The 23,948-nt window shown below is 43.1% G+C and overlaps 1 protein-coding gene across 4 annotated transcripts in view; it reads left to right on the top strand.

The window, feature by feature from the left end:
- Positions 1-23,948, top strand: part of LOC126418788 (DNA excision repair protein ERCC-1) — a 118,632-nt gene that overhangs the window by 58,982 nt on the left and 35,702 nt on the right. The window contains exon 6 of one of the 4 annotated variants that reach the window (XM_050085739.1): positions 11,498-11,518. The exons of 1 other annotated variant lie outside the window; for it this stretch is intronic. The gene's annotated coding sequence lies outside the window, so the exon portion shown is untranslated. Of the gene's footprint in view, positions 1-5,225; positions 5,246-6,408; positions 7,189-11,497; positions 11,519-23,948 lie in introns of those variants that run through there. 2 more of the 4 variants (XM_050085730.1, XM_050085747.1) reach the window with 2 other exon arrangements.

Genomic DNA, 23,948 nt, shown 5'->3' with positions numbered 1-23,948 from the left:
CTGCCATCTAAAGAGAGAGAGAGAGAGAGAGAGAGAGAGAGAGAGAGAGAGAGTGTGTGTATGTGTGTGTGTGTGTGTTTGTGTGTGTAAATTGCACAGAGTACAACTTGTAGGCACCAATCGTTCATCCCTAGCATTATCCCTAAACTGTGACAAATCCACTGGTTATTCCAGTTTTACAAAGGTAACACTCATATATCACATCCCCTATACTTTGACCCCATGCAGTCACCACACTAGGACAAAATGGTCTGACTCACCCTACACAAAGATACTGTGGGCTGTGGCTCGGATGTCACACTTCGGGGATGACAACCCACTCCCCCTCTCTCCTGCTGGTTGTGACGATTTCGGCACCCTGACAAAACTCTTAATTGCCAAGGTGGTAAATGATGGGCCATGGAGTCCAGGGCAAAGACTGTCAAAAAGGTGCAAATGATTTTTGTTGACCTCAGTACATGATGTAATGAGTCAGGCATCTGTCTTCTCGTTGTCTCTGGCTGGGGCTGATAAAAGGACAGTGACATCCGTGCAGAGCTGCTGATCCATTGCCCTTCACTAAGGCTGGCAGCCTTTGGAGCCCACATTTTTTAAAGTCATCAGCACTATGTATTGTGCTGTGGTGGCGCTGCACACAGAAAACTATTCCTCGGCTCTGCACATGGGTGCTGTGGCAGCACATGGAGTCCATTACGTGCAGAGTACAACTCGCTGCCTTTGGACAGGAGTCAGATGACAGCTGGCGCTATAGCGCCAAATCCCATTATGAATTTAGCTTTGGTGGGAGCAGACAACGACAACAGTTCAGTGGCTCTGTGGCACCAAGTCCAGTGGAGGACTTAGTGCAGATGGCAGGTGCAGCCATGTCTCAAACCCACGGCTACTGCTTGGGGAGCCCAGTTGTCTCACTGGCTGTGTCACTTTGGTGTCGTGGTGGTGCAGCTGCTGGTTTCCAGTGACAGGAAGTGATCCATGCCTTGAAATCCAGATTTATTTATATGCCTTCGGTACTCATTTGTTTCAGTAGAACTCAGCAAGTAGTCATGTTGCTATAAAAGAGACTTACTCTAGTGTGGTGACACCACCCCATTTGCTACATGGTTACCATTGTGTGGCACCATTTACCACTGAGCTTGGCTACTCTTGCTTCACAATCCATTTTTACAATAGTATCCACATGTCACCGCACTTGTGGCTGCCGACCCACAGTTGTTAGTGCAGTGCTCTTTGGCAGCATCCATGCCATTTCTCATTACTTTTGTTAAAGACTTATAATAATCTATTGTGCCTGTGCTCGCTGAAATGATTCTGTGAATCAGCTAGGGTTTTGCTATCGATTACTGTCCATCCTCAGGAATTGAGCCGTGAGGCTACAGTCCCAGACTCCTACAATTGTCAGGAGAGAACTGAGTGGGATGTGCTGGTGAGGGCATAGCTGCACTAGAGAGCATCAAGAAAAATGATTGATAGTAACACATTTATTAAGCAGTAACACAGCACTGCCTTAAAAAGTACCTCACCACAGCTGGGCTGGCAGAGCAGCACCACATCAGCAGAAGGAGGTTGACATGCACTCAACTTGCAGTTTCCTAAGGGCAGCAAAGCGTTGGGTGGTGGCTGTTACATCACAGGGTACCTATTGACCTGTGGACACTGGTAGCCTCCAGCTCTATATACCAACTCCCAAGTGCTCTTGTTGACATAAAATACACTCCTGGAAATTGAAATAAGAACACCGTGAATTCATTGTCCCAGGAAGGGGAAACTTTATTGACACATTCCTGGGGTCAGATACATCACATGATCACACTGACAGAACCACAGGCACATAGACACAGGCAACAGAGCATGCACAATGTCGGCACTAGTACAGTGTATATCCACCTTTCGCAGCAATGCAGGCTGCTATTCTCCCATGGAGACGATCGTAGAGATGCTGGATGTAGTCCTGTGGAACGGCTTGCCATGCCACTTCCACCTGGCGCCTCAGTTGGACCAGCGTTCGTGCTGGACGTGCAGACCGCGTGAGACGACGCTTCATCCAGTCCCAAACATGCTCAATGGGCGACAGATCCGGAGATCTTGCTGGCCAGGGTAGTTGACTCACACCTTCTAGAGCACGTTGGGTGGCACGGGATTCATGCGGACGTGCATTGTCCTGTTGGAACAGCAAGTTCCCTTGCCGGTCTAGGAATGGTAGAACGATGGGTTCGATGACGGTTTGGATGTACCGTGCACTATTCAGTGTCCCTTCGACGATCACCAGTGGTGTACGGCCAGTGTAGGAGATCGCTCCCCACACCATGATGCCGGGTGTTGGCCCTGTGTGCCTCGGTCGTATGCAGTCCTGATTGTGGCGCTCACCTGCCCGGCGCCAAACACGCATACGACCGTCATTGGCACCAAGGCAGATGCGACTCTGATCGCTGAAGACGACACGTCTCCATTCGTCCCTCCATTCACGCCTGTCGCGACACCACTGGAGGCGGGCTGCACGATGTTGGGGCGTGAGCGGAAGACGGCCTAACGGTGTGCGGGACCGTAGCCCAGCTTCATGGAGACGGTTGCGAATGGTCCTCGCCGATACCCCAGGAGCAACAGTGTCCCTAATTTGCTGGGAAGTGGCGGTGCGGTCCCCTACGGCACTGCGTAGGATCCTACGGTCTTGGCGTGCATCCGTGCGTCGCTGCGGTCCGGTCCCAGGTCGACAGGCACATGCACCTTCCGCCGACCACTGGCGACAACATCGATGTACTGTGGAGACCTCACGCCCCACGTGTTGAGCAATTTGGCGGTACGTCCACCCGGCCTCCCGCATGCCCACTATACGCCCTCGCTCAAAGTCCGTCAACTGCACATACGGTTCACGTCCACGCTGTCGCGGCATGCTACCAGTGTTGAAGACTGCGATGGAACTCCGTATGCCATGGCAAACTGCCTGACACTGACGGCGGCGGTGCACAAATGCTGCGCAGCTAGCACCATTCGACGGCCAACACCGCAGTTCCTGGTGTGTCCGCTGTGCCGTGCGTGTGATCATTGCTTGTACAGCCCTCTCGCAGTGTCCGGAGCAAGTATGGTGGGTCTGACACACCGGTGTCAATGTGTTCTTTTTTCCATTTCCAGGAGTGTATTTGCCACTTAGTCATGCCCCCATATCCACCTGAAGTATGTGCTCGCTCGCAGGGGTCAGTTCTCAACCCACATTTAGGAGACAGGTCCCAGTAGCATCAGTAACAGCCTCAGGAGTGGGATGAGCAGCAGCAATGCCCCTCGCCCCCTCACCTCTCGAAGGCGGGTGATGGAAAGCTTCCAGGTCATGCAGGTCAAGCCTCCAGTAGACCTGCAGAGTGATCGCAGCCTCCCCATCCCATCAGTGTTGTCTCAGAAGTTGCCAGTGCAGCAGACAACAGAAGCATCCTTCCAGCTGGACTAATGACTCCATACATGATCAAAGACAGCTATGCATGCCAAGGATCGATCTCCATAGCCTCGCCTCTCACTGGATTAACCTCCTCCCCCCCCCCCCCCCCCCTCCCTAGCTGGCAGTCTACTGGTTGTTGACACAAGCAATTCAGCTTCTAGGAGCTGCCAACGTAGAACTTGGATGAATTTTTAGTGTCTGCAGGGGATACTATCCTGGGGCATTACAGTACCCTTGAATTAACCTGAAAGGTGGTTCACAGTGACATTCATTCAAACCGGACATTGAAATCATAATGTGCAAGCTGTCTGGAAATTTAAGGTACTCTTGAATTAACCAGGAAAGAAGTCCATAGTGACATTTTTTTAATTCATTGAAACCACAAACTGAAATCATAACATGCAAATATTATCAAAAGCTGACTCTCAGGATAATCTGTTACTCCATACTAAACAGCAGCTCATAAAGGGACAAGAGAATGTTACACAAGCATTTCTGAGAGCAACTGGTCCAATACATTATAACAAAAACATATAAATTTTTCCGTACCATAAGTTCTGAAGGCTTCCCCACCCCCCTCCCCCTCAGACTTAAAATTAATAAACTGCCCTTGGTGACTCTGCCATTAAATAACCAACAATATCCTTAATTCCTATTACTAAAGCATCTGTTAATGAATGCTTACAACTATATACATAAAACATCAGTATAATAGACTGTGATTTACTCAACATATCTTTAATTGATGAGACAGAGCATCCAGTATAATTCCATATTTGTGTCTTTGAGTGAGAACATTTTCAGAAATGCCATGCATACAGTTGATCAAGAACCAAGTCCTTCATTCATGATGCTGAGGTCTTCATCCTCCCAGTTCCCTGTTTCACAGGGTAGATCGAAGATTCATACACAAGAAAGTGTGAGACTGGCCAGCGCTATTCCACCAGACAGTATTCTAAAATCCAAGTGACAACAGGATGCTCATCAGCACAACTCGTATCGACTGCTGGCCACAACCAAAACTACCCATGGGTAGCACACAGCAGCTTACAGCAGCACATCATCATGAGTTCACCTAGTGAACTGAACATCTTTCTCCAGTCTGTCGTTACTTGTCACTGAGCTGGAAACTTGCTTTCTGCTGTTGTCACTTTGTGGCTCCTTTCACAACCATTCATGGCTCTGTTCCTGAGGAAAAAGATGCTAGATTTTAATCAATAGCAAAACCCCAGTTGATTCGCAGAAATTGTGCCAACTGGCAAACTGTCCAAAGACTGTGTCATGGTGCTACACCAAGCAAGTGCTCTGCAATTCAAGCTCCAACCCCACAGTTTAAAAATTAATAATTGCCAGAGATGACTCTGTCATAAAATAACCAATAATACCCTTATTACTTATTACTGAAACACCTGTTAATGAATGCTTACAGCCATATGCATAAGACACCAGTATAACAGACTGTGACTTACTCAACATATCTTCAATTGATGGGACAGTGCATTCAGTAGAATTCCATATTCATGTCTCTGAGTGAAGACATTTGATAAATGCCATGCATATAGTTGATCAAGAACCAGTGGTTCTTCACTCTTAATACTGGGATCTTTCTCCTGACAGCTCCCTGTCCCACAGGGACGATCAAAGATTCATACACCAGAACCCATAGGACGCATGCTCAGTACCGCCCTCAACTGTTGCACCTCACTTGCAATGTTATTATTAGAGTTGAGGCACTCAAACACGATGCACAACCTGACCTCACAGCCTTACTTCCATTAATACCTCATATCGTACCTTCCAGGGTTCACAGAAGTTATCCTGCGAAACTCGCAGGACAAGCAATCAATGAAGAAAGGAGGTCCTAGGTTCGACTTCCAGTCTGACACACAGTTTTAATCTGCCATGAAGTTTCAAATGGTGCACACTGCACTGTAGAGGGAGAGATCATTATGAAAATAAAGGTTTCATATTAATTTTAACACTAAGATATGAGTAAAAGAAATTAGTAATTAATATTCCGGCATCAAGTTACGACAGCAACGGAGTAAATCAAGTAGAAGGAAACTGATGCAATTAAATATATTGATTGAAATTTTACTGGCCACAGTTCATGTACTTGCAATGTCTTCATAGCACTGACTTCTGTGAGACGATGCCAGGCATCACCCTACATGCTCCGATGCGGTTCCCCTCTAAATATTCCAGGAGAAGGTTTGCAATGAGGCAGAGTCACTGATTTACAATGGCTTGAGGAGATGGTAACTCATTGGTCCAGATATCTTTTAAGAGTGTTGTATTCCCAGCAAACGTGGTAGCTTTTGTAAATGCAATTCTGACCCATGACTACATTAAGATCAGTCAGTAAAATGCCCTTCCAGATAGCCTTTGAAGCTATGGGGGATGTTTGGCAAGATGGTGGCAGTCCCTTTTTTTACATGGCAGAGGACGTGGCAGCCTCCTTTACTTTCAAGGTTGCTACCCATCCAATCCCTGGAGCCTAGATTTTATGGGCTGAATTAGCACATAATTGTGGGCAGAATCTCCAAAACAGCAGCAGATGCATAGCCTACAATGGCGACATCATGTAGAACCAGGTGCAGCATTCTCCTGTGCTGAAGAAACTCTGCTGGCTGCTATTATCATCCACACACAGTGGCGAGTGTCCGCGTCTGCCAACCTTCTGCCTTAATCGGTCTCACAAAGCACCCAACCTTGTGTCTCTTGTACTACCCACTGCCCCGCCACCAAGAAACATTCTCATTGGTCATGTTTTGCCCCATTTATTTATGTGAACACTTCAGATCCATGGTTTGGAATAGTACAAAAAATTAGTAGCTGCATTCTTCATCTAAAATCAGGACCTCAGCTGTAAAGGGACAGTCAGTGAGGAACACAGTTTTTTTCATGTAGAACATGGGGAGTGATATGCTTTATTCATTTTATAGGTATTTCCACAATAAACTGAGCTCTGTCTCTAATTTCAGATTCTCACTAAAGGCAGCTGCGTCACGTTGTGTCCATGTAAACTGTGGTAACTGCGAATACATTGCTGCGTATTAGTAACAAGTGCAGTGTTTGTGCCCAGAAAATGCTTTTCAGGGACAATTTCTGTGTATGTGAGGACAATGTGGACAACTACGAATCAGATAATTATCATGAATATGTTGCTGAACACAAATGCGCATAAAAAATTGTTGCTAATCATGTAAATGTTAATATTATTTTAAGCAAGTAAACAATGTTAAGTTGTGTTCCGTACCATAGTTTACTTGAATTTAGATGGCGGGTTTTGGTGGGAATGTTGAGAGCCATCCTTAACCCTCTTTTACATGCTGCAGCGAGGTACTTGCTAAAATTAATTTTATATTGTGCTGAATTGGAGATTAATTTTGCAAAAATCTCAGTTTCAAAAACTGAATCATTTCAGACCTTTTAAATGTATATTTTTGAGAGGTTTATGTTTGTTAATTCGCCCAGCAAGTGAACATGGTAAGCAAATGTTAGCCCATGTTATGTACAGTCAATTTGCTAGTAAACAATGTTTAGTACCCATATAGTAATATAAAAAGTTTCTGTTTGAAATTTTGTTTTAACAGTTCCTTCTACTACAAGGGTTAAGCAGAATTATTTGTTTAAATGATGAAATTAACAGATATAGTTATACAAACAATACTTCTGACAAAACTGTTAATTATTTTGGAATTAATTAAGGGCTAGTTGTGCTAACATGTTTTCAAATAGAGCCAAATAAATATTTAAAGGATGCCAGTGTTCTGTCTTTCAAATGTTTATAGTTAGTATAGAATTTATATTTGTTTATAAGCCAACAATAGAATTTAAGTTACAAAACAATTACTGATTTCACCCTATAGCAAAAGATATTAACTAGGAATACTTGAAGTAAATTAGAAAATCAATTATATACATAAAACTAAGCACAAAATTAGATCTGGTGTTATATTATTTAAAACTAAGGATCAACGTTTCTCTTTTATGAAACTGCAGATTATACTTACGTATGTTAATAGTGATTAGTTAAAAATGAATTTAAGGAGTCAGATGGCATCACAAGAGGGGAAGTAAAAAGATCCCAGCTTGCTTTGTCACAGTGTGCCCAAATGAAAAAGTAATAAAGATATATTCACAACACTATTGCATCTCATAAATGGTTTGAGGTATCAAAACAAGATTCTGGAAAATCATAGCATACAAAGAGGACTGTAGGTTGTCGTATGGTTACTGTGCATAACTTCCTTATCTAGCTCAATAAAGTACAACTAGCTACCTGTTTTTCAATGGAATAATGAAAACAAAAATTGTTACATGAGATAAATAAATACTGACAGATGTAATTTTGTTCATTATTTTAGTGGAGTGCTAGTTTTGGTGCCTCATTGGCACCACCTTCAGACTCCTGTGTAAAGTGACAAAATCAAGCTTAAAATAGACAACAAATCTTATATGCAACCTCAGTTGTCATTCTTTAAAATAAATTAATCATACAAAAACATTAGTAGAAAGTATAAGAAGAGAGATAAGTTATCAAGGTGGTAAACTAATGACGTACAAACTTTAGTCACAGTTCCATCAACTGTATTAATAAAAACTGCATAAAGTACAGTGCTGTTATAATATTGTGAAATAAAGTAAAAGTTCTCATACTGAAGTGACTAGAAAAGCCTTCACTGGAAAAATAAGCTGAGTGATGTTGTACAAACAATGGTGCCACATACAGTGGTTGTACTGTAACAAAACATCCTGAAGATAAAGACTCTGTCTCATTATATAAATACTGAAAAATATAGATCCAGAATAATTGCATATATATGATAAAGGAATAAATCAGACTAACCCTAGTATAACTGAATTGTGAAGGAATGCAATATTCATTAAAAAGACTAAAAAACCATAAATGAACCATGCATGTAAGTCAAAGTAAGAGCCTAAGATAAAAAATGTAATTTTTTTTAAAGCTGTGATTTACATATTGCCTGCTTGGTTGATTTGGGGGAGAGCACCAAGCAACAAGGTCACCGGTCCCATCAGACTATGGAAGGATGTGGAAGGTAGTGTGCCATGCCCTTTCGTAGGAACCAACCCAGTATTTGCCTGAAGCAATTTTGGGAAATCATGGAAAATCTAAAACAGGATGGCCGGATGCGAATTTGAACCATCGTCCTGAATGCAAGTCCAGTGTACTAACCACTACGCCACCTCATTTGCTTGATCACATGTCCTATTACACTTGTATCATATCAACCAAAAAAACAAATTTTAGAAATATAACAAAAGGTGTAAAGCACAGGAAAGTAAAATGAGAAGTCATCAACAAAGTAAACTCGCAAGCCGTGTATGCTGCTGTAGAAGCATAGAGGAAGCAAACTCTTCAACCTTTACATGAGCTATCCCCATATAATGTAAAATGAAAATTATTTCAATAAAAACTTTGTCAATTGTTATAAGCTGTAATAGTGTAGAATAAAATAGTTCATGAAGAAAACTGATATATTTAAATAATGAGAACAGATGCTCAAAATAATATGAGTGTATGAATAAAGAACCAAGACAGATTGAAAAATATGAATAAGAAAGACATGAAAAAATATCTGTCAAATCATTTGAAACTCTGTGCAAACATGGGAGATAAAACAAGAACAAGCACATAGAAGACAAGTGCAGATATAAATACGAATGGTGTACCAAAGTAGTCAGTATCTAGGAAAGACAACTCAAACCATAGAAACAAAGTAGTGTCGTTAGTGTGTTCCTTTTTTATATAGTTTCGAAAATCCCTTCTGGGTTTCTGATCTTTCTTGACATGAGCTTTCACCTATATGATCAATCGTCTACTATATTTTTAATAAAAGGTCCTCCTGTTGTCTCCGTCACTATTAACTACTTCTGAAACTGTGGGTGCTAAGTTACTAACATAATATGTTTTGGCATTTACACACATTGCCACACAACAAATACATGTAGTATGGGCATAATAATAATGACACACAACTATTTGTGACCATTACTCACCTTCAAATACTTATTTGTGTATCTGACAGTTGATGATTGGGTGTTTTTTGCAGATGTAATTATGTATATAATTCCTTCTTGCAGCCTTGCCTCATTTGATAGTCTCCTTTGTTAACTGCCCTTTCTTTAACATAGCTTCCAAACTTAGCTACATTGTTTTGCATTTTGGCTTCATTGACATGCAACAGTGTCTATACACAATGTAACTTTGTACTACCATAATTTTACTGATGGTTTGTTTTGTAAATAAAACTGCCTCTTCTTGCTGCTACTTAATTTATTTATCCTATACGCATTTCGCCTTATCTTGTTCTAAGGCACCATCAGTGGGATCTACAACAATACATTTTTGTTAGTTTTAGATTATTAAACAGTTCACGTCGCGATTTTTTTTTTACAAACTGATGATGCCTTAGAACAAGATAAGGCGAAACACATATGGGATAAATAAATTAAGTAGCAGCAAGGAAAGGCAGTTTTATTTCAAAACAAGTATTTATATGCTTGCTGCAGAAGATGGCCACACAAACAAACTTGTTGCTAACTGTTATTTTGTATTACAGCTGATCCTTAAGAGAACTTTCTGTATTTGGCATTTTATTTGGCCATTTTTCCTGTAATATTTTCCAACTTGTTCACAAGTGAGGTATCCTCTATACATTGTCCACTATAATGTGTATTGTTATCACTTTAGTTTACTGCATCCACTAAATGTGGACCTGTAATAAGGTTTGATTCTGTTACCAACATTTTTGGTGTTGTGGTAATTATGGTGATAAATGTCGCAATGTGGTTACAGTTACTTTTTAGCATCGTTCTTTACTTTAATTAATTAATTAATTTACTTTTTTATTTATTTATGTAGTGAAGAAATCTGACTGGCAGGTCATCCATCAGGATTTGCTTAGCTTCTCAGTGGATTTTATGGTTCGGGAGAGCATGCTGTCAGTGTGTTACTTCATTTCATATGTTAATAATCTTTTTTGGCTTTTAACCTTTTTGTCATTGCGTTAGACATTCTCATCATTAATTTTTAGATACATGTCTTATCAGCTGACAGGAAAGTGATTGCACACTGCTTTTCTTTATTGGTTTCTATAGTTTGAGTTGTCTTCCCTAGATATTGGCTAGTTTAGCACACCATCCATGTTTCTATTTGCACATGTTATCTATGTGCTTGTTCACGTCTCATCTCTCATATTTGTGCAGCATTTCTACAATTTGACAGATATCGATTCATATCCTTTCTTATTTATATTATTCAATCTCTCTCAAATCATTGTGCGTACACTTGCATTTTTTTGATGCTCTGTTCACATTATTTTAACATATCAGTTTTCATCATTAACTAGAGTTTTAGAGTTCACTTCCTCTATACTTCTACAGTAACATGCACAGCTTGAAATTTTACCTAGTTGATGACTTCTAGTTTTATTATCTTGTCTTTTATACCTTTTGTTATGTTTTTAAAATTTATTTATTTATTTGTTGAGTTGAGATTTTTTTTTTGGTCAATTTGGTCGATGTAATAGGACATGTGAATCACACATAAACACAAGAACAACAACAACAACAACAACAACAACAAATTGCTTTTTTAGGCTCTTACTTTGACCTAAATGCATGGTTCATTTCTAGTTTTCTAATGGTTATTGCATTCCTTCACAATTCAGTTACACTGCTAGAGTTAGTCTAAGTCATTCCTTTATTGTGTTTATGCACTCATTATTTTGATTCCTTATTTTTCGATATATGTACTGAGACAGATTCTCTGTCTTCAGGGCGTTTCGTTACAGTATGACCACTGTATGTGATGCCATTGATTGTACAAAATGACTCAGCATATTTTTCAGTGAAGGCTCTTCTAGTTACCACAATATGGAAACTTTTGAATGTCACACAGTTTACCATCTTGATAACTGTGATATATCTTCTTATACTTGTTGCTAATATACATGTATGGTTACTTTATTTTTAATAATAAAGACTGATTTTGCATTTCAGATTTGTTGTTTATTTTAAGCTTGAGTTTGTTGATTTGTACAGGGGCCTGAAGATAGAGCCAATGAGGCACCAAAACTGGTAGTCCAATAAAATAATTAATAGAATTATGGCTGTTGGTATCTGTCTTCTTCAAGTCTTCGACCAGCTGCAGTGCCATACTGTTTATAAAGGTGAAACTACAGAAAATTGTTACAGGTTTGTTCCTAGAAATCAGATGTAGTTTTTGAGACGTTGCTCTAACATTCACAATCATTGTAAGAATTGTGGAGTCAACTACCAGATAGTTGTGGGCATGCCTCCAGCCACCCCACATGAGAGTGCCTTTTGAAAGTAATTTTATAAATACTGAAAATGATTTATATGACATGTAGAACTTTTAAAAGGCAGTTGATGATGATGATGATGATGATGATGATGATGATGATGACAGGAAAGAATTTGTCTAAAATTGCCCAAAAGTTCTGCTACAATATTTTGTAATTATAAACGTTTTCATTCAATTCTGCTACAAGTAGTTGCAGATCCTCGTAGGAAATTCATCATAATCAGTGCTGGAGGGTATGAGAAGGAAAACGAAAGTGGTAGATTTCATTCTTCTAGTGTATTTTGCTAGATACATCACCAGACCCTTGATGCATCACCAGACCCTCCACTGCCAAAGACATCACTTGCATTGCCTTTTAATTCGCTGGAGATTAGGCACATCCTGCATTGAGGCATTTTATCAAATATCACAGTTAATGTGTTTTAGATCCAAGGAAAGAATATTTCTACGGGCACGTCTCCATGCCACAATGATTAATTGAATGTGCTTTTGGAATAATGAGCGCTACTTGGAGTATATTTTAAAGCCAGTTGAAACTGCTGATGATATTGTGAATGTACACGTTCTCCTCAAGACTATTATTGAGCTAGAAATATACCTGAGTGTGAACGAGCAACATCGAGTTGAAATTGAGTATTCTACACGAGGCACTTATCAGACAGGACAAAATCTTAACAGAACTTCAGATAAAGCTTTCAGAATAATAGATTCAAATACTTTTTCTCACATATCAAAACATGATTTTCATTTGTTGGTCAACTATATTACTTGAACTTTGTTATCGCCTCCTGTTTTAAGACAGTGAAAGAAATAAGGAGATTAAGGAAATGTGTTGGCTATAGTTTGTAATTCTGCTGACACCTCAGCAGACAACTTGTTGAAAATGAATCAGTTGTGATGATAATTGTTTTGCTGGTCTCAATAAAGGATGCCGATTAAAAAAAGCTGCTACAATCAATGCTTCCCCTGATGAAATTTTTTCTCAACATCACAACAAAAGAAACGCAAGCGCCGGCTATAGTACTGACTCTGCTACCCGCAGCAACAGCCGAATGCTGCCGGCGTTGCCCAAATGCAGCCGCAGTCACTTCCCACCCTATGCCGCTCCACTATAATCTGACGCACTGAGCAGCACTTCTTGCTCGTGTCACCAGCACTGATCTGGTTGTGCCGCACACCACTCTGCTATAACTGCATCCATACATTCGGTAGTGGTATGATTGACAGTGAAAAAGCATTGTCATCTACACTCAAGCTCATCAATTAAGGGTAATGCTGATACATGGTGAAACAACGCTTTGGTGCACCATTTGCGGGTTTAAATCACCTCAGGGTATGACCATGCGGTGCATTTTGAGCTGCGGTCATCGCACGGTGTTACTGGCAGTAGTCCACATACGCAGAGGTGTGTTGATGCATGTCAGAGTACGGTGCAGCGAGTAAGTGTGCAGACGTTTTCAGACGTTCTAATGGTGACTGTGTGTTGAAAATGGCTCAAAGAACGTATATTGATGACATTATGAGGGATAGAATATTAGGGCGACTGGAGGCTGGTCAAACACAGCAGGTCGTAGCACAGGCCCTCCGTCTGCCACAAAGTGTAATCTCAAGATTATGGCAACAATTCCAGCAGACAGGAAAAGTGTCCAGGTGCTATGGTATGGGACGTCCACAGTGTAAAACACCACAAAAAGACTGATATCTCACCATCAGTGCCTGCAGATGGCCACAGAATAATGCAGGTAGCTTTGCTCGGGAACTTACCACAGCCACTGGAACAGCTGGCTCCAGACACACAGCCTACAGACGACCGAACAGACATGGTTTATTCGCCTGAAGACCTTCACGGTGCATTCCACTGACCCCTGGTCACAGGAGAGTCCATAAAGCCTGGTATCAAGAACACAGTACATGGTCATTGGAGCAGTGGTTCCAGGTTACGTTCACGGACAAGTCCAGGTATAGAGTGAACAGTGATTCTTACTGGGTTTTCATCTGGCGTGAACCAGGAACCAGATATCAACCCCTTAATGTCCTTGAATGGGACCTGTATGGAGGTCGTGGTTTGATGGTCTGGGGTGGGATTATGATTGGTGCACATACACCCCTGCATGTCTTTGACGGAGGAACTGTAATAGGTCAGGTGTATCAGGACGTCATTTTGCACCAGTATGTCCGCCTTTTCAGGGGTGCAGTGGGTCCCACCTTCCTCCTGATGGATGATAATGCACGGCGCCACCGAGCCGCCATCGTGGAGGTGTACCTTGAAAAAGAAGATATCAGGTGAATGGAGTGGCCTGCCTGTTCTCCAGACCTAAACGCCAGCGAGCACGTCTGGGATGCTCTCGGTCGACGTGTCGCTGCACGTCGTAAAACCCCTACGACACTTAAGGAGCTCCGACAGGCACTGCTGCAAGAATGGGAGGCTATAGACTAGCAGCTGCTCGATCACCTGATCCAGAGTATGCCAACCCGTTGTGCGGCCTGTGTATGTGTGCATGGTGATCATATCCCATATTGGTGTTTGGGTACATGTGTAGGAAACAGTGGCGTTTTGTGGTGCATGTGTTTTGGGACGGTTTTCTCGATTTATCACAAATACCGTGGACTTACAGATCTGTGTCGTCTGTGTTCCCTATGTGCTTATGCTATTAACTCCAATTTCGTGTAGTGCCATGTTGTGTGGCACCACATTCTGCAATTATCCTTAATTTATGAGCACGAGTGTATATTCGAGAGGTGTTAGCATTGCTTACGACACTTGATCTTATGAATTACTCGCATTAAAGATTTGACTAATTTAATACAAAAGTTTTCGCTTTCTCCTTGCATGCTGTGGCATTATTTTGCATTACAGTGGAAAGCATGGGCGAAGCATATGTGGAATAAAGCAGAATCAATTTTATGATCTGCTTGTCAAAGTCCAGACCTCTCGAGATTTGTGAAACAATACAACAGTACTGACACAATTTCCTTTCAACTAATTTTGAAATAGACAGTTTTGGTCTTCTCCAAAACATATTGGGCAGTTTGAAAGTATTTTCTTTTGCATTCTATTAATACTCATTGCCGCCATGTTGTAGTTACGTGGATCTCTGGCCGGCTCTGCTGCACTTCAACAGCCGGGTAGTATAGATCTCACCGGTGACCGTCCAGCACCAAAGGAACTGTCAATGAGGGGCCAAGTTTTCCATTTGAGTGGGAATTATTTTGGTGTTGCGCAATAATTTTCGTGAACTTTGGCCTCAAAACGTGACGCCAGACTTACATTGAAAGGATGGACTGCTGCGATGAAAAGCATTAGGATATTTCCTTTTGGCGGGACGCGCACGGCACGGCGTTAAACAGCGCTGTGTACGTATTGGCCGCGAGCCAGGCAAGCTAAGCTGTTGCTGTAAGACTGGTTGGGCCGGCGCCTCGTGGTTCACGTTTCTTACGTCAGGCGCATCCTCGAGAACGACGCTCGCGTGCGTATGTAAATACTGCCGCCGGGGGTGGATGACCGAGCCCCCCACTCTGCCGTTGACACCTCGTGATCCTCCGCCGCTTCCCTAGTCTCCTCCGGAGTCCCCCGCTCAAGCAACTACGTCGCTGTCTTCGGTCTTCGTGCGCGGCTAACCACAGGACCGTGCTACACTGAGTGCTGACCTCCAACGTAGCAACAACGTGTGCAGTCTCCCCTCTCTCGAGGTGTACATTTTTATTCCGTTCAGTTTTGCGCATGCGCGTGACGGCGGCACGAGGAAGACCCATTTCGCGTTTGCTTGTTTTGTCAAAAGGCATAGTTCCCAGCACTTAGTGACAATATCGTATGCTATTTGATGTCAACAGCCAAGATAGCACGTTTATCAAGCGTACATGCACGAGTTCTGTTCAAACTTACCTTTACTTATTGTGCATGGTCTCCTTCGAAATACTCTCCTCCACAATTGATGCATCGCCCCCAACGCTGGAAGCAGTCTTGGTACACCTCTTGCTGGATAGGCGAAGCGCCGTCTGCGAATTTTGTTTTGTCTTGTCTATCGTTGCAAATCTTCGCTCTTTCAACTGGGTTTCCAACTTTGCAAGAAGAAAAAAAGGTCCGCATATGCCAGGTCCGGAGAGTACAAAGGACGAGACATCAGAGTAATTTCGTTCTTTTATACAATAGTCACGCACCAACGGGTATGAACGTGCCGGTACGTTATCGTGATCCAGAAGCCATGGATTGTCACATTTCAGGACGTTTCCATCCCACATTTTCTCGCAGACGTCGCAACAGTACCACCAATTAACAGTTTGTCCTTGTGGCACGTACTCATGATGAACTAATTCTTCAAAGTCAAAGAAAACTACCAGCATGGCTTTGACATTTGACCTGACCTGACGAGCTTTTCTTGTTTTTGGAGAAGCTTTCTCGATCGATTGTGAAGATTGAACCTTGGTTTCAGCATCACATCCGTAGACCCGCGTCTCATCGCCAGTTATGATTCTCTTAAGGAATATTTCGTTCTCATTTGCGCGACACAAAAACCTCCATAACGGATTGTGAAGCGAAGATATTTCTGGTCTCGACTCCTGAGTCGGCCGCCCGAAGTGGCCGTGCGGTTAAAGGCGCTGCAGTCTGGAACCGCAAGACCGCTACGGTCGCAGGTTCGAATCCTGCCTCGGGCATGGATGTTTGTGATGTCCTTAGGTTAGTTAGGTTTAAGTAGTTCTAAGTTCTAGGGGACTAATGTCCTAAGCAGTTGAGTCCCATAGTGCTCAGAGCCATTTTTTGAACTCCTGAGTCGTGGGACGAACTGGGCAGCAACACGATCTATACCAAGATGCTGTGTCAGGATTTCATGACATGATCCAACTGAAACGTTACATTCTTCTGCAGTCTCTCAGACATTCTGTCTTCGATTGGCACGTACAATTTCGTTGACGTTCCTGTCATAAGCGTCGAAGGGCGTCCTGGTTCAAAAATGGTTCAAATGGCTCTGAGCACTATGCGACTTAACTTCTGAGGTCATCAGTCGCCTAGAACTTAGAACTAATTAAACCTAACTAACCTAAGGACATCACACACATCCATGCCCTAGGCAGGATTCGAACCTGCGACCGTAGCGGTCGCTCGGTTCCAGACTGTAGCGCCTAGAACCGCACGGCCACTCCGGCCGGCAAGGGCATCCTGAACGAGGTTCATCTTTAACTTCCGTCCGGCCATTTTTAAACCGTGTGAACCATTCATAATACCAAGTATGGGTGAAACCATCATCACCGTAGACGTCCTCCATCATTTGATGTGTTTTTGTAAGATTTTCTAGAATTTCATGCAACATTTAATGCAGAAGCGATGCTGCTCTAACTCTGCCGTCTCGAAATTCGCAAACTGTGCGACATATGATGACAATGTTTGGTTTGTGGGGCGCTCAACTGCGCTGTCATCTGCGCCCGTACGAAGTCCCAATTTTTACACAGTACAATTTTTGTACACAGTCCAATCTAGCCACTGTCATGAATGATGATGATGAAATGATGAGGACAACACAAACACCCAGTTCCCTGACAGAGAAAATTCCCGACCCGGTCGGGAATCGAACCCGGGACCCCGTGCTCCAGAGGCAGCAACGCTAGCGTGCAGCACATCGTTTTTCTCAATATTGCACTGAACAACAGCTTACAGACATACAACAATGAAACTTCCGGCAGTTACACATTAAACACAGGCGTGTGCAGGGATGCCAACCGCATTTAGCTCGAACACACCATAGGCGCGAAATTACGAATGTTCCTGAATTTTTTGAACAGATCTCGTATTTAGTAGTGGTTTGTTGAGCATTTGTGGCGCTGACACTGCATTCTTAAAAAGAAAAAATAAAGGAACGCCACAGTTCCTAGTTATTGTGGAAGTTCATAAGGTTATACGAAAGCAGATGCAGATGACTTAGAGGATAGTATTGGGTACAATATCAGACAGATTCGATGCATTTCCACGCTGTCGTCCAGTGAACAAAATTAATATCAGACCAGATGTATAACTCAATTTAGGGCTCTCTAGCAGATAGAACATAACAGTTTATTCTAACGGCACGCAAACGATAGATGTACTCGTAAATGCAATTTCAACAGTATCCCAAGCGAGCGTCATACGTAAGCCTTTACTGTTATTATATTAAAGATTTGGTGGTTAAAATGAAAGACTCCGCGAGGCTCCCCACGGATGATGCTGTTGGTTGCAGTGGTGATAACGTATGGGAGGGGGGGGGGGTGCTCCCCCCCCCCATTGTGGAGCCACCCGCGCCGCCCCCGCCAGCCAGCCCGCACGCTGTTCGTTCGTTTCTTTCGTCAGTCCACTCGACTGAATCGAGTTGTCGAGTAGTTAGTTGTACTTTACTGTGTAGCACCCGTGTCCGCGTCATCGTATTTTATACGTTTCTGCTAGCACATAGATAGCCAACACATACATTTGACAGAACTCGCGGCTATTCTAGTGATCTCGATACGTTATTCTGTCTGGCATTTGTTCGAGAAAAGTCGCGGATATTCTACTGTTTTCTTGTACAGAGAACCTTCGATACGTAGCGTTATAAATACGGACTATTCACCGAATAGGAAGCGAGTTTACATTCAGAAGAAGAAACATTAAGACTGAAGAATGAATAAGTAAAAAGTCCTAGTTGTAGCAATCTATCTGTTACATCTGTTGCTACGGTAGAAAGAAGTTTTTCAACATTGCGGCATTAAAGACATGGTTGAGGTCGACAGTGAAGGAGGATCAACTTAATGGCTTAGCTCTGTTGAACACTCACTATGACATTGATAGTCCTATTAACCAATTTGCCAGGAAGAATAGGCGTATAGAATTCATCAATTAAGGAAGAGAACCACAATTGTAACTTTGTTATATCATAAGATGGCATTGCTTTGTATATGAGTATAATCAGTTTAAATAAAATTTTCTTAAAATTTGCATGTTACTCGATTATTTTTTATTTCGGTAAAAGTAAAGGTAGCTCAAGATATCTTTTAGTGATATGTAGGAAGGCCTGCCGAAGATCGATGATAGGTTAAGGGTTTGGTGGTTTAGCCTGAACGTAAATAAAGAAGAGATGCAATTACAGTAAAATCAGACGCCAGCCTAAAATCAGTTAAAAGAATATTAAGGAATTGCGATTCTTCTACAAAAGAAGTGGATTACAAAAGTTTGGTTCGACGTGTTCTTGAGTATCGCTCGTCGGTCGGACACCCTTACCAAGTAGTACCGGTATTAGTAGAGGAAATGAGAAGAACAACCGCCGGCCGGAGTGGCCGAGCGGTTATAGGCGCTACAGTTTGGGACCGCTACGGTCGCAGGTTCGAATCCTGCCTCGGGCATGGATGTGTGTGATGTCCTTAGGTTAGTTAGATTTAAGTAGTTCTAAGTTCTAGGGGACTGATGACCTCAGGAGTTAAGTCCCATAGTGCTCAGAGCCATTTGAACCATTTTTTGTAGAAGACCAACGAAGAGCGGCGCGTATCGTAATTGGATCGTATTACGGAGCCGCGCGGGGTAACCGTGCGGTCTAGGGCGCCTTGTCACAGTTCGCGCGGCTTCTCCCCCCCCCCCCCCCGCCCCCCCCCCCCACCCCCGTCGTCGGAGGTTCGAGTCCTCCCACGGGCATGGGTGTATGGTGTACGTGTTGCCCTTAGTGTAATTTAGTTTTTGTCCTTAGTGTAATTTAGTTTAAGTTTGTTTAATTAGTGTGTAAGCCTCGAGACCGATGACCTCTGCAGTTTGGTCCCATAGAACCTTACCAAGTATTATGGAGACTGCTCAGCTAACTCCAAGACAAACGCTACAACGGAGAGGTTTTGCTGCTGAAATTCCAAGATGAGTCGGCGAACACATTACTTCCTCCCACACACTTCTCGCGAAATGACCGCGAAGAGACTATTAGAGCTTATTGTTGTTGGTGTGGTGTTCTTCAGTCCGAAGACCGGTCTGATGCAGCTCTCCATACTACTGTATCATGTGCGACCCTCTTCATCTCCCAGTAATTACTGCTACCCACATCCATTTGAACCTGCTTACTGTATTCATCTCTTGGTCTTCCTCGGCAATTTTCATCCTCCCCCACTTCCCTCTAACACTGAATTGCAGATTCCTTGATGTCTCAGATCGTGTCCTGTCAACTGATCCGTTCTTCTAGTCCGGGTATACCACAGATTTCTTTTCTCCCCAGTTCTATTCATTACCTCCTCATTACATGGCTCATTACCACGCGATCTACCCATCCAGTCTTCTGCATTTATTTGTAGCACTACAGACAAATGCCTTCAGAAGACTTCCTAGCCCTTAAATCCGTATCTCATGTTAACAGATTTCTCTTCTTTAGAAATACTTTTTTGCCATTGCCAATCTACATTTTATATCCTCACTACTTTGGCCATCGTCAGTTATTTTACTGCCGAAATAGCAAAATAGCTACTATTAGTGTCTCATTTCCTAATCTAATACCCTCAGCGTCACCTGGTTAATTTCGACTACATTCCATCAGCTTTGTTTTGTTTTTGTTCGTTTCATCTTACATCCTTCTTTCAAGACACTGCTGTTCCATGTCTTTTGCTGTCCCTGAGAGAATTATAATGTCGTCGGCAAACCTCAAAGTTTTTACTTGTTCTCTCTGAACTTTAAAATACTCTCTTCAAATTTCTCCTTACTCTCCTTCACGGCTTACCCAGTGTACAGACTGAACACCATTGATGATAGCTTGCAACGCTGTCTCACTACCTTCTCAACCGCTGCTTTTCTTTCATGCCCTTGGACACTTGTAACTGCCATCTGGTTTCTGTACAAATTGCAAATAACCTGCCGCTCCCTGTATTTTATCCTTGCTGCTTTCAGATTTATTTATAAAAATGTATTCCGCTCAGCATTGCCAAAAGCTTTCTCTAAATATACAAAAGCTATAAACGTAGGTTCGCCCGTGTTCAGCCTATATTATAGGATAAGTAATAGGATCAGTATTGCTTCGCGTGTTTCTACATTTCTCCGGAACCCAAACTGCAGTTTCCTGAGGAGGTCGGCTCCTGTCAGTTTTTCCATTCTTCTGTAAATAATTCTTGTAAATATTTTGCAACCGTGACTTTTGAATTGGAATTATTACATTAGGGTCTATACTGAGGTTTGGGGGAATTATAATGGTTGTAGAAATACCCTCAGCCTCACACCGTACAGTAAGGTTGTCTGCGTAGTTTATTTGTATATCTAGACGATTAACAAATTCCATTCGGTAAAAATTACACTAATATCCAGGTAGATGTCGATTAACGTGGTACAGAACCTAATAACTTCCAAAATTTAGGGAAATGTAAAACCGTGCACATCGAGTGAAGTAAATTATTGATGTATTTCGGCTACCGAATTAATAAGCAGCAACTACAACCACGCCATACAAGTATTTGGGTGTAACAGTGTGTAGGGATATAAAGTGGAACAACAACATAGCCTAAGTTGCATGTAACGATTCGTTGGTAGGATACTGAGAAACGGCAGTCTGGCTGCAAAAGACATTACATACAAGACACTTGTGCAGCCCATATTTGAGTACTGCTCAAGTGTGTGCGGAAATCGAGCGTACACTATCTGACCAGAAGTATTTTGACAGCTATTAAAAAAGGTAAGGCAAATTTCCGCATACTGGCCCGAGACGGGCCATATGGGTCCCATCGACTGCCGCGTCATCCTCTGCCAATGGCGTCATTGGATGTCGCATGGAAGGGCATGTGGTCAGCATACCGCTCTCCCGATCTAAGTCGTGTTCCTGACCTTGCAGACGGTGCTAATCGGTCGAGTAGTACCTTAGTTGGCCTCACGAGGCTGAGAGCATTCAGTACCAGTCCGCCCATCGTGGAAAACTCTCTGGCAGTACGGGGAATTGAATCACGGTTCTACACATGGCAGTCTGAACACTTATTAGTGAACACTAAAGTAGGATGTGTCCACCTTTCGTCTTTATGATAACTTTCGGACACTTTCAGTGAGATGCCCAAATGTCTGTGGAGCAACAGCAGCCCTTTCTTCCTCCAGAATCGAAACCAGAGAAGTTAGTGATGTTGGGCGCTGGGATCTGGAGTGAAGTTTCTTTGGCTTCAAGTCTGGACTCTGGGCAGACCAGTCCATTTCAGGAATGCTGTTGTTCACGAACCGTTGCCTGTAGTTGTTGCTTTATGAGAGGGTGCATTGTCATGATGATACAGTCATCTTATCGGAACTGTTCCTCTGCCGTACGTAGTATAGAGTGCTGTAAATGTTTGCATATCGTGGCACATTTAGCTTTTTCGTAAGCTCAATGAGAGGACTGCACCCTGACCACGAAATGCAGCCCTATATCGTAGCACCAGTTGGACCAGGGGACGCAGTCCATTCCACGTAAATGTAGCTCACACCATTATGGAGCCACCGACAGCTTGCACTGTGCCTTGTCGACAACTTGGGTTCATAGCTTCGTTCTATGCCACACTTGAACCCTACCATCAGCACTTACCAGCTGAAATAGGGACTATCTAACCTGGCCACGGTTTTCCAGTCGTCTAGGGCCAACCGATATGGTAACGAGCGTAGGAGAGGCGCTACAGGTGATGTCGTTTTCTTAGCAAATGCACTCGCATTGTCCGTCTGCTGCCATTGTCCATTAACGCCAGATTTCGCCCCACTGTCCTAACGGATACGTCCCACATAGACTTCAGCGATTATTTCACGCAGAGTTGCTTGTCTCTTAGCACTGACAACTCTACAGAACGCCGCAGAATAGCGAAGTCTTGCAGCAGCCGGAAGGACAGCGGTTCGAATTCCCCTCGTTCCATCCAGATTTAGCATTTTCGCTTAAAGCGTATATTGGCATAATTCCTGCACTGAGGACATGGCCGATTTCCTTCCCCATTCCAAGCTGGTGCTCCGTCCCTAATAACTGTGTCGTCGACGGGACAGTATACAATAACCTTGCTTCTTCCGGTATTGACTTCTAATCGAGTATCACATCTCGTTAACTGACTAAATCCTAGACGTTTTTGTGGGTGTCAAGTCACTAGATAAAAGGCAGCAGAATATCGGGTTTTAAAAGGATGAGGGAAGAAATTGGCCGTATCAAAAGGAGCACCCCAGCACTCGTCTTAAGTAATTTAAGGAAACCATGGAAAACATATGGCTGGATGGAAAACTGAACCATGTTATTTTTTAAAGCGAGTCCAATGTCATTAACCATTAAGGGACGGATCAGGGAAGTAGCGATATCAGGAGCCCATTATGTATATAGACAAACGTTATCCTGTGGGAATGGGTTGGAGTAAGGAAATGTACCACTTGGAACCTCAGTACGCCCCTGAATTTGCAGTAACTGTGGGCTGAACTTGAGGGTACCTGCAGTTCATAGCAGCTGGGGTCGCTCATGAGACCCAATGGTGTCCAAAAAACAGCACAAGGCCTCCGTCATGGGTAATGGATGATATGTTTTCGACCAACGGCGCTCAGATTTATCTTCTCACACGTATTTGGCCTAATGTATAAGCTACCTTCATGGGGAAGTAACGCGCGAATCACGAACCCATTGTTACCGAGGACACTTGTGTTTTGGTATTGCGAGCTTCCTTGGTTAAAAGCAAACGTCCAAGGGAGTACAGGTAATCCGTATTGTTCTCTCCTTGTATCACTTGCCCCAATTTGCGGTTTTCAACGTACCACCCTGATGGGGAGAGTTGCAGAGTTGCGAGTAAAATAGAAAATAGTGAGGGGGGGAGGGAGAGCGCATGATCGTCTCTGTCTATCAGTGGCTGCAGTTTGACGGTATGAGACCGTGGTTCGGCCAGAGCAACCGAAGAGGTGGCAGCAAAATGGTGTTAAATCGTGCTCTCTTAACAGTGCACCAGAAGCGGTGTCTTGTAACGGCCCTTGTCAGACTATAGTAATACTTTCTGAAGCGCTGCTGCCGAAAATGGTTGTTCCTGTAAATTTCGAAACTGCTCTCATTCGCAGACGGCGCCATATCACTGATTTGCATGGCGCGTGCATACGGTACACGTAGCCAGAATTGGCCGTTGCGACGTTTCCTTGAAGCCCGATCTGGTTGTCAGGCGTGCGCCCGACCCGGCCGTGTCGCAATAGCCGACGGGTCACGAGTTCGAGTCACGAACAGCCACGCCTTGTCCCCAGGCGTCACTCCAGCC

Source organism: Schistocerca serialis, chromosome 1, assembly GCF_023864345.2.
Source record: "Schistocerca serialis cubense isolate TAMUIC-IGC-003099 chromosome 1, iqSchSeri2.2, whole genome shotgun sequence".
In the NCBI taxonomy this organism is placed as follows: Eukaryota; Metazoa; Arthropoda; class Insecta; order Orthoptera; family Acrididae; genus Schistocerca; species Schistocerca serialis.
This window is presented reverse-complemented; position numbering and strand designations above follow the sequence as displayed.